Raw genomic sequence first — 9,500 nt, 5'->3', positions numbered from 1 at the left:
ACCAACTAACAGTAAATCCAAAAATGAGGCCCAGCTTTTTTTCACATTGGACTAGCATCTGCCATCTTAAACTGCAGGAAGCTCCTGCCATCTCTATAAATGCCATCACCAAGTCAGCAGCCGCCTGTTGTTGTGACAGGAGCATGCATGGTAGGGTCGGGACATGTGCTGTCAAAAAAGTCAAGATGGCAGCTGCAATGGTGAAGTTGAGGGCACTGTATGGACTTTTTTGATCCCTCAATAGACAAGCCAGTCTGGGCATTTGTTTGCCATCCAGTTCTTCAAGTCTGATGGAAACCATATTACAACTGGGGTAAATGGGCATTTTTGGCTGGATCCTGTTTTGAATTCTGCTTGCAGGTTGGCATCCAAAGTTGAGCAAAAGAGCCAGGCAACTTTGATCAGTCAGGTTCTCTGGGTGGCTGCTAAAGAAATTAGAACTAGTAGTCAATCTCTTGGACTATCCGCCAGATGTTTGCACAGTCCACTATAAATAGGCCAATACAGATGTGGGGAAGTCATACAGCCCAAGATTGAAAAAACATTGACCTGCACCATTGCAACTGCATTTTGCTTGTTTTGATCCTGCAGACACCTCTGATGGCGGGCCTAGGTGAAAGCAAATCAAGCTAGCCCCAGACCCCAAAGATGAGTGAGGGGCTCTTGTGAAGCAAGGATAAATATCAGCCAAAATAAAGTGGGTGCAAAGGTGCCACCAAAGGCAGCAGCAAAAACACCATCCCTATCTCAGTTAAAATAGAATCCCGAGAGCTGTTTCAGTCATTGTGGTTTCTGGGGGTCATTGACATCATCGGGCAGAAAGAAGAATCCAATTCTGTTCACCACAGGTGTCTTGTATTTATTTATTTATTTATTTATTTTTAAAATTTTTATACCGCCCCCTCTCCCGAAGGACTCGGGGCGGTGAACAGCCAAAATTAAAAACACACAATACAAATATTAAAATACTTTAAAACGAAATTAAATCTATGGCTTCCCCAATTTAAAACCCCTTACCCATAAAATTCCCCAATTAAAAGATTTTTAACCCAGCCCGGCTTGCTGAAATAAAAAAGTCTTCAGGGCCCGGTGGAAGGTCCGGAGGTCCGGGATCAGTCGTATCCCTGGGGGTAGCTCACTCCAGAGGGCGGGTGCCCCCACAGAGAAGGCTCTTCCCCGGGGGGTCGCCAGCCGACATTGCCTGACAGACGGCACCCTGAGGAGGCCCTCTCTGTGGGAGCGTATTGGCCGGTGGGAGGTTATCAGTGGCAGAAGGTGGTCTCGTAAATAACCGGGCCCTAAGCCATGGAGCGCTTTGAAGATGAGAACCAATACCTTGAAGTGCACCCGGAAGACCACTGGAAGCCAATGTAGCTCGCGCAGGAGAGGTGTCATGTCATGTGAACTAAGCTTGAGTGGAAACTGACATAAATGATTTCTCCGGCTGAGACAGGTCTCCCCTGGCGGCTAAAGCCAGGACCAGCATGACCTGGTATCTTCTTGGTCCTGCCATGACCCCTCGATGTTGCCTTCATCCCCTCCCCAGCCCTTAAATGAGGCCGACTTAAGTCATCCTTATCTGAACTAGTATGAAAGTAGTTTTCCCCTTAAGCCAACTGCCTCTAATGACAGCTGCACAGTGTGTAAAGTCTGTCCCGTTTTGTCACACAATCCATCAGTCAGGAAACCAGAAGGGGGTGAAAACTGAATGCAGCTTCTTGGTGTTGTGGACTGAAGCGGGCATTTACTGCCTCCTCTGCTTCCTTGGCTGCAGCCGTTCTGCAATTGACATCCTTAAGAACCGGGCAGGGCAACATTATCCTGATAGTCCTCTGGATTTGCACAACAGTGGTACAGCCATAATTTTTAGGAGGGCCAGTTTGGTGTAGTGGTTAAAGCACCAGGCTAGAAAGAAGGAGACTGTGAATTCACGTCCCACCTTAGGCATGAAAGAAAGAAAGAAAGAAAGAAAGAAAGAAAGAAAGAAAGAAAGAAAGAAAGAAAGAAAGAAAGAAAGAAGGAAGGAAGGAAGGAAGGAAGGAAGGAAGGAAGGAAGGAAGGAAGGAAGGAAGGAAGGAAGGAAGGAAGGAAGGAAGAGGCATCCCTTGACCTTCCTCTATGGCTGCATGCAAGGGTTCTCTGCCCCAGTACCTCTTAGTTTGTTCAGGGAGATAAGATTCAGAGATTCCAGCATTTCTACACAAGGTTGGAAGCAGTTGGTGACTAAAATTTCAAGGGTGACTGGGCAAAGTTGTGCCCTAAAGCCAGATTGTTCACTCAAGAATACTGGACTTTGGACCTGGATGAGCTTAATGTGAGTCATAATCACTCATGCCCTAGTCATCTCCAGATCTATTATTGTAATGCGCTCTACATGGGGCTGCCCTTGAAGAGTATCCAGAAGGTTCAATTGGTGAAGAATGCAGTGATGTTGGCAGTTGCAGTATGTGTACCTCCAGAACAGCACAGGTTTTACCTCTGCTCCATAAACTGCATTGGTTGCCAGTTTGCTTCCGTGCCCAATTCAAGATGCTGGTTTTGGCCTTTAATGGCATGGAACCAGGTTATCTATGGAACTGTCTTCTCCCCATTACATTACATCAGCATCAGGTCTGGCAAAGAAGGGATGCTGTGGGTTCAACCTGGTAGGGGCCTACGCTTGGCGGGTCCCAAGATGTGGGTATTGTGCCCATGGCACCCACCCTATAGAACAGTCTTTTCAACCCAAATCAGGTTAACTCCATCCCTGCTGATCTCCAGAACATCCCTCAAGATCTGATTGTGTTATCAGGCCTGGGAGTTCTAAAGTACCAGTAACAAAGGAAACAGAAAGATTATAAATAAATGCGATCTTTGCGACCCAGCCCTTTATGAATCTGTTCTTGTTTTTTAGTTTAACTTTATTGAGCTGAGATTATGACTGACTGGATGCTGGAGGATGGACAAAGGTGAAAATTCAGCACAGGTGCTGCATGAACTGAATCACATCAGATCAGAAATGTTTTTTTAAACCCGGCAACTTTATGATGTGTTCCCAAGTAGGGGAATTCTGGGAGTTGAAGTCCACACATCTTAGTTGCCAAGTTACAAAAACAGGTAAGAGACCTGCAGCCAGTCTGGCCTTATTCCCATTGCATTGATAATGACAGAGCTGTTTTCCTCGCTGGCTGAGGATGAGCTAAGCCAGGATTTCTGCTTCTCGCGCTCTGGGCATGTGAAGTCAAGACAGCCCCATCTGGCAGTGAGCCAGATCAGAGGTGAGAAAAGGAGGCGTTTGGGCAATGAAAGCTATGCAAATCAGCTCAGAACATCAAAAAGGCCCTGCCTGAACCTGTGTGAAAGAGAAAATCTTACACTCTGCTCAACGGATAGGCAGCCTGGTCAGGGACCAGCCACCCTCTTTTGCTCTGCATCTCAAAATCCTGGTGCATCTTTTCAAAAAGTTGGTTAAAGGCTGGTTGGAGCTGATTTTGGAAAGGAAAGGTTCAGGTGGAAGATTGAGGGCATAGCAATCAGACGGAGGCCCCAGTCGAGGTGCAGAAGTTATAGGGGAGCCTGGAAAATGAGGAAAAATACTCAAGATGGTGGCCATGACCACCTCAGTCATGTTGGTCAAAGACACACCTCTTTGTATGTGCAACGCAACACACGTAAACAAGACAGGGCTTTAATGGGTTGATTGGGGCCACCATCTTGCCTTTTCTTATCTCCTCTCTGGATACCCTTGAAAGCAAGGAGTGTGAACTACCTTTCTCTTATCCAGGCCTGCTTTGGGTCTGTTCAGCCATGAGTCAATCATCCCCAACCCACAAAGCCCATGGCTGGGTCAAGGAGAGCTGCGCTCCAACCCATCTGGAGGACAACCGGCTGAGGAAGCTGGAAGTACATCAACAATTCTTTTTCTATCTGATGCTAACCTTCTTTTTGCGAGCTCTAGCGAGTCACAATGCATTTATGGTGATTGGCTCAATCACAGCGGAATGCTTTCCCACCACAGGCAGTTTTTCAACCATAACTTGAAATCCAGAGTAGCTGGTTCAGGCAACATATTTCAGTCTTCCAGATTCTGGGAAGGAAGCTGTTGGAATAAGCCAGACAACTTTCTTTGGTGTCTCTGACAGAAAATGAATCTGTGAACAAAAGAGAGGACAAAACAAACAGCTGCAGAAATTGAGTGGGTCTCCTCGACTGGTTGAGCCTGTTCCTCGACTAGCCAGGCCTGCTTCCCGACAGGCCTGGCCTCCTGTCTGCTTGTACTTTTGCACTTTGAGCTCTGCAGGCAAGTGGGTGGGGAATGATCCAGACTGGCTCACAATTTTCTTTGTCTTCTGAAGGAGTATCCTGTTTTTGTATGACCTTAGCTTTGACAATGAGATCTAGAAACTTTTTTCATAGAAAGTAAAGCTGCAGGGGCCCAAAAATGGTCAATAATAAAAAAACAAACTGTAGCAGATGCGAATGTACTGTCCGTGGAAGAGGGGTGTTGTAAGTGAAAACATGTGGTCATAGCATCATTGCACAAATGGTGAGAATTAATTGTGTGATGCAAAACTCCCCTGTTGCATTATTCCCATCAGTTGTGCAATTGTATTAATTTATTTGTTAAACAAATTTATATAGCCACTCAACTCATACACAGTGATGCTAGACGATGTACAATATTACAAATTCATAGTTAAAAACCACAATTTAAAACTCCCAGCCTGGGGTGATGACAACAGAAAAAGACAAGCCACTTGTTCCTCTCAAAATGGAGTCTCCAGACCAGAGGTGGGATTCAAATTTTTTCCCTACCGGTTTTGTGGGCGTGGCTAGGTGGGGGTGTCATGTGACTGAGTGGGCGTGGCCAACTTGACGTCACTCAAACCCATGCCCAGAAAAAGGTAGAAAAAAAGGAAGGTAAGCAGCCCAAAGAAAGAGGCGGTGGTGGGGGAGGAAGCGGGGCTAGGGCCGGGGCCACTGAAGGAAGGGAAATGGGGCAACACGTGTGACTGACGAAGGGAGAGCAGGTGGCAAGCGGGCGGCAGCTCCGGGGCAAGGCAGGAGCCGGGGAATGGCTCATTCCCCGACCCAGCCGAGGCGGACAGTGGCTCCGGGGCCTCGGGGAATGGCACATCCCCAGAGCCCCGGCCCCTGACCCAAGGCAAATGGTGAGCAGGCGGCATGCTTACTTACCTTTGGTGAGCTGAGCAGAGAGGGTGAGGCACGGAGGGGACTGGTGAGGCACGTAGCTTGGCCACATGGTGAAGCGAAGGCAACATATATAGGGCTGGGATGGGCGGGGCGAGCGAGAGTCGAGCGAGCGTCAAGTGGGAGGGCGGGGCCAGTGAGCATTGAGCGGATGGACGGAGCAGGGAGCGGTGAGTGGGCAACTGGTTCTGTCGCATGGCCAGCCTGCGGTTGCTACCAGTTCGGCAACCCATGCCAAATTTCTGCTACTGGTTTGCGGGAACCAGTGTGAACCGGCTGAATACCACCTCTGCTCCAGACCCACTGACAAAACTATGTCTTTAAGGAAAATCAACAAGATTATCTCTGGAGGAATGATGTTCCACAGTGTGGGAGCCATCACACAGAAGTCCCTTTTCCTAGGTGCCACCAGATGTATTTCCTTGATAGTTCGCCTGCCTTCCCACTCTGGTGGGCCAGGTAGATGTAACTGGGGAGAGGCTGTTCATCAAGTAATTGACCCCAAACTATATATGTGCCATGATTGTTAAGTGAATCATTGCAGTTATTAAGTGAATCAAATGATCATTGATATTGCTGGTCGGTAGCAGGGAAGGTCACGAATAGAAATCACATGATCTCAGGATGCTGCAACCATCATAAATACACGCGAGTTGCCAAGGGCCTAAATTTTGATCACATGACCATAGAGACGCTGCCACAATCATTAAATATGACAACTTCGGTCATATTTAGGTCACTTTTTTTCAGCACCGTTGTAACTTTGAACATCTGTTAAGGAAATGGTTGTAAGTTGAGGTATACCAGTATCTCCACACACACGTGGTTCAAAAAAACCCCACATGCTGCAAACACAAAAAAGAGAGAGACCTGGATCAGACGGGTGAGTGACAGCACTGCACTTTTGATCTACTTTTGGGCTGATGTTAATACTGAAGGTTTTTAATCCATTTGGTGTTCTTATTGTTTTTTATATGCATGTATATTGTTGTAAGCTACCAAGAATCTCTTGGCAATGAGATGGGTGACCTAGATATGTAATAAATAATAAGGTAAGAAAACAAGATAACAACCTTTATTGTCACTTTTTTCTGTGAACACACTGGCACACATTAAAAAATGAAATTCTGATGCCCATATATTCTGCTCAATATATGTATATGTCAGTGGTGAAATCTAAAATTTGTTACTACCTGTTCTGTGGGCATGGCTTGGTGGTGGTGGTATAATGTGACTGGGTGGGCATGGCCAATTTTTTTTTTTTTTACTTTTAAAACCATTTTTTCTACTACCTCTTCGGCGAAAAATACTTTCAAAAGGCTCTGTCAATCCCAGCTGAGTTGCCTGATCAGCAGAGCCTTTTTTTTCTTTTAAATGCCTCTGATGATCAAGCAACTCAGCTTGGATTGTCAGAGGCATTTAAAAGAAAAAAAAGCCTCTGACGATCCAGCTGAGCCGCACGATCATCAGAGCCCTTTTTTTTTTACTTTTAAAAGCATTTTTTCGGCCGAAGAGGTTGTAGAAAAAATGCTTTTAAAAGTAAAAAAAAAGCCTCTGATGATTGTGCGGCTCAGCTGGGCATGGGGGGGAGGGGCAGGGATTTTTGCAACCGGGAGCATTTCACCCCTGGTATATGTGTATGTGTGTGTATGTGTATGTATATACATACATAAACATACAAGTACACGCACATACATACACACGCACACTTTAATCACAGTCAATTTTGAATACATAGCATAAAAAAGAGTCCTGAGAGATAAAATGATTGATGCTATGTGGTACAAAGCTGTTACAGAATCTAGTTGTTCTGCTTCAGGTAGCACGAAGCCTCCTCCCAGAAGGTAACAAAGAAAACCGGTCATGGAGAGGACGTGTAGCATCCCAGACTATACTGTGGACCCTGGTCAAGCAGCACTTATATGCCATGTCCTGGATAGACGGAAGTGAACTTCCAATAATAACAATAACAATAATAAATGGAATAAGGCATCAGTTGGGGTGGTAGTGGTGCCAGCAGACTCTTGACTCTTTTTTGTCACTTTGCAGGCATCCTGAAGGACAGCTACTCGCAGCTTCCTTTGCTGACCCTCCTTTTTGGCTCCAGACCTTCCTCCCTACTGCTAGGATTTCTGCCTTCAGGACTTCCTTGGCAAGGAAAGGGAGATGGGGGACGCTGCCCCTATTTGCATCACTCCTAGACAGAAGGGGGAACCTTTTAGCTTGCAACGTATGTTTTGAACACACAGACACACAGATTTTTGAGGCAAGACCCCAGGGATCTCTGAGGCTGCACAAAGGTCTTTCTTTCCTTCCTCTTCGCAGCTTCTTGGGGCTTTGCTGCGGTTGCCAGGGCAACCCTGGAGTGGCCAAGGCTGGGCCCCAAATCAGCAGCTGCCTTCCTGCCACCTGCCTTGGAGAAGATGAGAAACTGGGAAGGACAGAGATGGGGACTTCAGAGATGGGCTTTGGAATACTTAAGCATGAGAATGAGCAAAAGCCGTTCAGGTCTGAACCCTGCTGCGAAATGGCCAAGGTTTTTAAGAAGAGATTGGACAGCCATTTGTCCGGAATGGAGTAGAGCAGTGTTTCTCAACCTTGGTAGCTTGAAGATGGGTGGACTTCAACTCCCAGAATCCCCCAGCCAGCAGCGCTGGCTGGGGGATTCTGGAAGTTGAAGTCCACCCATCTTCAAGCTTCCAAGGTTGAGAAACACTGGAATAGAATCTCCTGCTTGGACTAGAAGACCTCCAAGGCTCCTTCCAACTATAATTATAGAATTGGTTATTCTATAATTCTGCTAAATTCTGGAGAAAGCTCTGTACTGTGCATGTGCATGCCTCTTCCGAAGGATAGCTGCAAGATGGAGAGAAGTTTCTGCAGAGATCCAAACCCCAGCAGCACCCTACTTTTGGCTCTGAGAAGTGAAGAAGAGCATCAGATGCAGCTTCTTTGCTAAGGGGTTCTTTTATGGCAGTGTTCCAACTTTGGGAACTTTAAGATGCGTGGACTTCAACTCCCAAAATTCCGTAGCTAGCCATGCTGGCTAGGGGATTCTGGGGATTGATATCCCCATGTCTTAAAGGTTCTCAAGGTTGAAAACTCTTCTTTATGGGTTTTATAGGAGCAAGAAGAAAAAAACAACAAGTGGAACAGTTTTCCTCTGAGATCTGGATGCCCCCAACCAGGGGTGGGTTCTACTTACCTTTACTACTGGTTCGCAACGGGGCCGCACGCACGCTCTTCTGCGCTAGCATCATTTTCATGACATCGGGGTCAGTGGGCGGAGCCTCCCGCCGGTTTTACTACCGGTTCTATAGAACCGGTGTGAACCGGGGGCAACCCACCACTTGCTCACTCCCCTGCCCCTGGCATTTGGCCCCAGAAATTAAGCAATCTTTGCAGGTTGCTTGAACTTCATTGTTGGGTTTTGTTTGCTGCCAGAAGTTGGGTCTTACTTCTACCACCTCCGACATGTGTGACCAGAATCAGGTGTTCTTATCACTGCTTTTAATTCTTGCGCACCTCCCAGTATTATTGTTATGAAATAGGAGGCCATGTGAATAAGTTAAATGCATCCTTTGTTTACGTAAAGGATATATAAAATGAGTACTGCCGTTGGCCCCATTTCCCTCTGGACACCTGTTCCCAAGCAGGGATGTCCCACAGGGTGTGCCCACAAAGTCAAGATGGAAGACGTACCGGCACAATTGTAGCCTGCAGCTTTTTTTACATGAATCTTATGTATGATTCATGACAAGGTGGAGATTTAATCACATGAGTGCAGGTGCCATTTTGACTTTTTGACCTGCAGATGCTTCTCTTCCTAAGCGACCATTAAAGACAGGCCTACTCAAAAGCTGATGAGTCTGTTTTTGCTACTGGCATCAAGGCAGCTGATCGCTGTCTCCATCCTTTACTGTACTTGGAAATTGATCTAAAATGGTTCCCTGCTATATAGCTGGAGTAATTTCCCCAAAGAATAACTCAAAGAAAAAAAAAAATCTGCCACCCTGGAAAATCGCACCATGTTTGGTAGTGAGACTATTCTACGCACAAAGGTAGAACGATTTGTTTTACCCACAGTGAGAAAATGCACAGTGAAGATGATGAGACTTGCCGAAATGGCCAGCTTTAATTAGAGACAAGATATTAAGTTTAAAGCTGATTGGAAAGCCCTTATTGACTTTTGTGCATGAAATAGAAAAAAAGTGAAATCATGATGTGTGGCTTTGATAATTAGGAAAAAAAAATAGATTATGAAAAATTGTAAGCAATGCTGCAGCCATGGAGTGAGAGGTTAATTTACA

The sequence above is a fragment of the Pantherophis guttatus genome, chromosome 10, assembly GCF_059756535.1.
Source record: "Pantherophis guttatus breed Tessera chromosome 10, ASM5975653v1, whole genome shotgun sequence".
In the NCBI taxonomy this organism is placed as follows: domain Eukaryota; kingdom Metazoa; phylum Chordata; class Lepidosauria; order Squamata; family Colubridae; genus Pantherophis; species Pantherophis guttatus.
Note: the sequence above shows the minus strand (reverse complement) of the source record.